The sequence below is a fragment of the Maylandia zebra genome, linkage group LG1, assembly GCF_041146795.1.
Source record: "Maylandia zebra isolate NMK-2024a linkage group LG1, Mzebra_GT3a, whole genome shotgun sequence".
Lineage (NCBI taxonomy): Eukaryota > Metazoa > Chordata > Actinopteri > Cichliformes > Cichlidae > Maylandia > Maylandia zebra.
In genome coordinates, this window is record NC_135167.1 from 22797443 (window position 1) to 22804336 (window position 6894).

Sequence of the window (6894 nt, forward strand, 5' to 3'; positions counted from 1 at the left end):
GTCCGTTGTATTAGGCATGCGTACCGCGCATGCCTAATACAAGCCTTAAGTGTTATTTTTTTCCTTGGTATTCTAATTTCACCGAAGTTTACTAAACTCAACAAACTTAATATTACTTACCGGGACATTTATTCTGTCCTCATTTTCTTTCACCGAAAAATTGTTTCCTGTAGTGCCGTGTTTCGTGCTTGGCTCTCCTACCTTTGCTAACATGATGCACATAGCGCAGAAGCCGATGCTGCATTCACTTACACTCGGATATCTGAGCGTCACCGTGAAAACATAATCGGACATTTGATATTTGATTGAATTTTATTGTTTTGCCTTTGGGGTGGCACCTGGGGTGGCCAGTCTGGTTGGGGGGGTGGCCTGTGCCCCCCCAGGCCACCCCGCTGGACACGCCATTGCTCCTCGGGCCCGCCAGCTGACGTGGCGTGAGGCTGGACGGGCTCCTCGGGCCCCCCAGCAGACGTGGCTTGAGGCCGGAAGGGCTCCTCGGGCCCCCCAGCAGACGTGGCATGAGGTCGGAAGGGCTCCTCGGGCCCTCCAGCAGACGTGGCATGAGGCTGGTGCGGTTCTCCTGAACCCCCAGCTGACGAGGCGTGAGGCTGGACGGGCTCCTCGGGCCCTCCAGCTGACGTGGCATGAGGCTGGATGGGCTCCTCGGGCCCTCCAGCTGACGAGGCATGAGGCTGGATGGGCTCCTCGGGCCCTCCAGCTGACGAGGCATGAGGCTGGATGGGCTCCCCGGGCCCTCCAGCTGACGAGGCATGAGGCTGGTGTGGTTCTCCTGAACCTTCAGCAGACGAAACATGAGGCTGGCTGGATTCTCCTGAACCTCCAGCAGACGAAGCATGAAGCTGGCTGGATTCTCCTGAACCTCCAGCAGACGAAGCATGAAGCTGGCTGGGTTCTCCTGAACCTCCAGCAAACGAAACATGAGGCTGGCTGGGTTCTCCTGAACCTCCAGCAGACGAAACATGAGGCTGGCTGGATTCTCCTGAACCTCCAGCAGACGAAGCATGAAGCTGGCTGGATTCTCCTGAACCTCCAGCAGACGAAGCATGAAGCTGGCTGGGTTCTCCTGAACCTCCAGCAGACAGAACATGAGGCTGGCTGGGTTCTCCTGAACCTCCAGCAGACGAAACATGAGGCTGGCTGGATTCTCCTGAACCTCCAGCAGACGAAGCATGAAGCTGGCTGGGTTCTCCTGAACCTCCAGCAGACAGAACATGAAGCTGGCTGGGTTCTCCTGAACCTCCAGCAAATGAAGCATGAAGCTGGCTGGGTTCTCCTGAACCTCCAGCAGACGAAACATGAGGCCGGACGGGCTCCCCGGGCCCTCCGGCTGACACTGAAATTGGCTGCACCAGCTGTACCTCCGTCTCCGGCTCCAAACCGGCCTGGATAGCAGTCCCACAGCAGCTTAGCTGAGCCTGATGGCTAGCTTTTCCAGGGCAAACAGTCTCTGTATAGCCGGGCTCATTAACCGGAAAAGTAGTGTCAATTTCAACAACTTCCTGAGAGAAAACATGAGGAGCCAAAATGTAATCACTCACTTGCGTTTGTGATACGGAGCATCGGTGGCGCGCACGCCGCTTTTTCTTAGGAGTGGAAGACGGCGGAGCGATGGGTGGAAGTCCCTGGTAACTCCGAGGTCCCCCGAGAGCCAGTCGAGTTCCCCGGAAAGAGTGCTCGTGCTCCGGAATGAGCCACGGCTTCCACCGGAGCTCCTCCTCCAAGAGAGCGCAGAATATAGACTGGCGCTCGTCGTCGTCCAAGTCTATGGTGTGCGGCGCTTCCTCGCGCTGAACTGTGACAGGAGTATGGCGAGACTGTGATGAGGGCGTGGAAACTGGTGAGCTGAGAGGTGGTGACGCTGCGGCGAATCTCAGCGAACCGACACGAACACACTCAGGTTCCGGAGGCAGCAATGGAGATGACTGATTGTGGGGTTGTTGTGACTGGTGGGTGCTGGAAGCCATTTCCTGACTCGACAGTCCCTGGGCCTGCAGCATCTCCTTTATCCTCGTAAAGGCATCAACTATGGCAGGTGAGTCCGGGAGCTGGAGAAGGCGGGGATTCCTCTCCATAATAGCTTCAGCAACGTTAATCATTACCAGCTTGCTCTTCAAATCGGGCGCTGTAAAGATGCGGTCCATGACTGGTCAGTTCGTTCTGTCACGGCGGGGTGCGCCGATGTGTGCGGAAACAGGACCCAAAAGCAGATGATGACGAGGAATAGTAATGATTAACAGAAAAGTGAACCTTTATTGCGATGACGGCAGGAAATGAACCAAGAGACCAAAGCAAACAGGCAAAACACTAAGAAACAAAACACTAAGCTGGCAAAACACTAAGAAACAAAACACTAAAGGTACTAAGACCAAAAACTATAACTATGACTGAGGTGGAAAATAAACAGGCTAAGACTATGACTATGACTATGACTGTAACTCTGGTGAGATAAACAGACGAACTGACAATGGCATGAAGAAAACAAAAGGCTTAAATACAGACATGAGGTGATCAGGGGAAGTGGCGACACATGGGGGAAAACAGCTGACAGACATAAACCTAATGACAGGACCAGGAGAGGAAAGCTAAATACAATGAACAAAGAACACATGACATTGTCAGAATAAAACAGGAAATGACAACACAACTTAACAGACCTAATACGTGATGAAATAAATAGAAAACCCCAAAACATAGAAAACCCAGGAACAATAACTGCCTAAACTAAAGGCAAATAGGAAATAACACAAACTAATAACATATCAAAAAATACAAAGAAAACTCAGAGTGCTGGGTCGGAGACCCAGCCTGTGACAGCTTCTTCCTGTTGAAAGGGAGTTTGCCCATCCCACTGTTGCCAAGTGCTTGCTTATAGGGGGTCTTGTACTATTATTGTAGGGTTTTTGCTTTACAATACAAAACACCTTGAGGCAACTGTTGTGATTTGGTGCTATATAAATAAAACTAAATTGAACTGAAAAGCAGTCGTGCATAACTTTTATTTTGAAGGTTTCACTACAACTTGGCGAGTAGTTGGTGTCAATGCAAACTACAGGCAACAGTGGTAACCAAACTTGTCAGGGAATTTACATTTTTTCTACAGACAGGCGGTTGCCAGGGGATCACCAGCTGGTCTGTAGGCCTGTGAGAATGCAGCTATGTGGGATCTTCCCATGTGACAAAAAAGAGAAAAAAAAGTGGTATTTCCAAAAACTCCTTGAATCCCCAGAGCCTGGGATACACACCAGGCTACAAAATATCAATATGAAGGCCAGTGAACTTTTTCCTAAGAATACTTCTTCACAGGAGACATTTGGAGTTGCCACTGAATTAAGAAGAAAGTGTCTTAAATTTTGTCAGGTGCCTGGTTCATTCCACACAAGCATTCTGAAACGAGTATTTTCAGTCATGCCTTTGCCTTTTCTCCCATGCCAAGTCAAAATAACTAATGAAAAACTAACATTTTACAGTTTACATTAAATACTGAAGTTAATCTGTAAAATATTTGGAAAGTTTTGCGTAGTAGTAACACAACAGTTCTTACTGATAGCATTAATGATGCCGACTGGACTGTTAAACTGAGGCAGCTAAATGGAACAAACAGCTAAACTTACTTTGTGTTTTTCCAACCTTTTCTTAAAAAGAAAAAAGGTCTGCTATTTTGAAATCACGTTAAGATATATTCGGATGAAGTGGACTTTTTTCATTCAGTAAGAAATGAGTACAAAGTTCCCATAAATCCTATTAGGTATTTTAAGGGACCATTTTGTGTCTCTTTCTTATGGACATTATTTTCTTTCTTTCTTTCTATGCAATTTAAGAAAATTGCATAGACAACCTTTAAATGAGAGTGAAATATAAAAATAATCGTTTGTAAGCCCTCCTGGCTGAAGGACGAGTCCTAATATATTTGGTTTCTTTAGCTAAATAACAGGGACAGGAATAGCTTAAGTGTTATGAATGAAAATTCCACACTGTCTAAACTGTGGTGTGTCATACCCAAACAATGTCACTAGATGCTTCTAGCAGTGAAAATACAGTCAGCTATTAAGTGGGTGCCATAATTAACAGTACATTTATTGTACTATTCGGAAATAAAGACCTCGGGCCTTGGAGTAAACACAGGCATGGAAAGCGCTCCAACCCTAATGGTGTTAGGTGGAATATGGAAGGAATGCTTCATCTGTCTCCTCAGTCAGGTTGAAAGGAGGTATTTAAGTGTGTCTAACATTGTTTTGCATCCTGAATGAAACATTTCAGCGACATTTACGTTTATGTTATCCTCGCCGAGTACAGCCAGCACTGAACTGGTCTAACCCGGACTACTGATTAAGGAAAGGCATCCTTGGACTGGAAACTGATCTATGTAAGGAAGACATCCGCACATTTCAAAGGTTATTGGTCATCATGATGTTAAACATTTCAAGGAGGACTATTAATGAGGTGTTCAGGGAGGTAACAGTCCTTTCACATTGCAGCTGCATAACTTCGAGAGAGAGAGGGAGGAAGAGAGAAAGAGAAAAAAAAACTGTTTCCAAATTCAGTTTTATTCACAATGGTATCTCTCATTCCTTGTCTTCCTTTCTGGTTATGTTTTCTTTCTGTCCCTGCCTTCCTCCTCCCCTCCGTGTTATTCTCACCTCCAGCTCCCAAAACTGCAGCCTGGCTGACTCATCACTGGCCTTGCTATTAGGCTCCTGCCAACACTCACTGATTAAATCATAAAGGAAGAGAAAAATGAGCGTTATTGAACACACTGGGCCCTGTGCATGTGCCAGTGATAAATAAAGAGAATACAGTAAACAAGGTAATAAAGCCAGCACAGGCAGTGGGGAGTGATATGTTTAAAGCATATTTGACAACTTAAATTCTCTCATGTCCGACCGGTACATAACACACATAACAGATGTACAGCGAGAGGATGGCAGAGTATAGACATGAGTTTCATCTGTGTTATTTAAACTGTGAGCTCTACAATTTAAGTTATAATAATATATTTATTTTCCATTAGAGGGCAGAAGAGTTCCAAAACGAGCTGAGAGACACAGAGACCTCAAAATGTTCTCACCTTGTAAATATGGCAAAGCGTAGCTGACTCATGTTGAAAGATTAGACATCTACCAAACACTGGACAACATTACGATCCCATCATAGTGCTTTTTCTGACTCGTGGCCTTCAAATGGAAACACAATTACTGATGTGACACCCCCTAGTGGCAGCGCACCTTAATTTGTAAAAAAATTTTTTTCATTTTTGGTATAGGTAAATAGCGTACGCTAAATTGGATACGATACAGAGAAGATTAGCATGGCCCCTGCGCAAGGATGACACGCAAATTCGTAAATAGTTAAAAGTTGTTGGGAATCTGTTTTGCAGCAGTATAGTTAAAGAGGAAGGAACGACTCTTTTTATGTATCAGATGAGGTTGTGTAATCTGCATTCACACGATGTCGGTTGCTACATCAGCCTCCAACAATTTAAGGAAGGATTACCACCTCTCTTGGTCTCAAAAAATATGTCTGTTAAACTATGGGATAAGTGAAACCTAGAAAACCTGATTTTGTGAAGGACTTTTTTTTTGTGTGTATTTTATTTTATTAATCTGTAAAATGGATGGATGGCAGAGGATAACACAGCATGCTAGTTCTGTTAGTTACCTTGTAAACATGAACTGTTCTCTGAAAATAAAGAATTAGAAAAAAGCACACAGATAATACAGATACAAATACAGAAATCTGTCAGTAAAAAAATAAATTAACATAATTTAACAAAACAAACAAAAAGGAAAAGCAGCACACGATAACAAATGACAAGTAGAGATTAGCTGAGGTGTATCCTGCAAGTGAAGTTCAACATAGCCAGGTTTTCTTTGAGTTAGCTGGCTTGAGAAAACCTAAACACCTCAGTCAGAGATAACAGATATCACAATGGTGGTTATCAGCTTTCTTTGTTAGTCCAGGCTTTCTGCTTCAGCTTCTGAATAAAATCTATCAATTAAGCATCACCTACTCCAATCAGAGACATTTTCAGATAAGGACAGGCTGGAGATGTATAAGCGCATAGAAAAATGGTTAAACAGTAAAATGTGATGCTGGTACTCCAAATAAAGCAATGCTGCAGAAAACAGTTAATTTTGGTAATTTGTTTCATTTATTTTACTAGCATAAGGCATGATCATTGGTAAAATAGATGCATTAATCTCACTTGGTGCTGCTGTTTAGTTCTAATGTGACAGCTTCACTTTCCAGCTCTGAAACTTCGAACGTGTTCACTTCTGACTCTGTCCCACAGCCTAATGAAGCAGATGTAGAAATCACATTATAGTGTGTCGCCAAATCATAGGGAAATTGATTTTACCGATTCAATCTTGTCAGTGATCAATAGCCTACAAATGCAACTAATTCATTTTTTTTTTCAGCTCTGTGTTCTATTAGCTGCAATTTCAGCAGTGTCAAAGAGACTTCGCATCAGATTGGCGCCGAGCACAACGCAATGGACAGTTTGTGATTCTGTAACTTTGCAGTAATGTCTCGTTCAGTGCACAGTAAACAAAAGCATAATGCTCCGGATCAGCATAGGTACTATAGTAATCTAGGTAGAAAGGTAAAAACACAAAACTCAGACTTTAAAACTTTGACTTTCAGGTCATTGTACCTTCCTAGCCTAATAATCTTGCTTCCTAATAGTTTAGGATTTAGAAGTGGTGAACATGAGATGATTTTCCTCTTTTTGCCCTTTCCCATATTAACTAAAAAACAGATGCTGTGATCAAATTATATCTTTTTATGTCTCTGGTGATTCATAAAGTGCATGCCTTCAAAACCATTTACTTTCAGTTTAAAGTCTGTTCCACTTTCTCTCCGAAGACATTGCTC

General features: G+C 44.0%; 1 non-coding gene across 1 annotated transcript; it reads left to right on the forward strand.

Moving 5' to 3' along the window:
- Nucleotides 1-5274: 5274 nt before the first annotated feature.
- On the forward strand, nt 5275-5378 carry LOC112433698 (U6 spliceosomal RNA). Its single transcript, XR_003023649.2, has one exon. It is a non-coding gene; the product is annotated as a U6 spliceosomal RNA (small nuclear RNA).
- The last annotated feature ends 1516 nt before the right edge of the window (nt 5379-6894 follow it).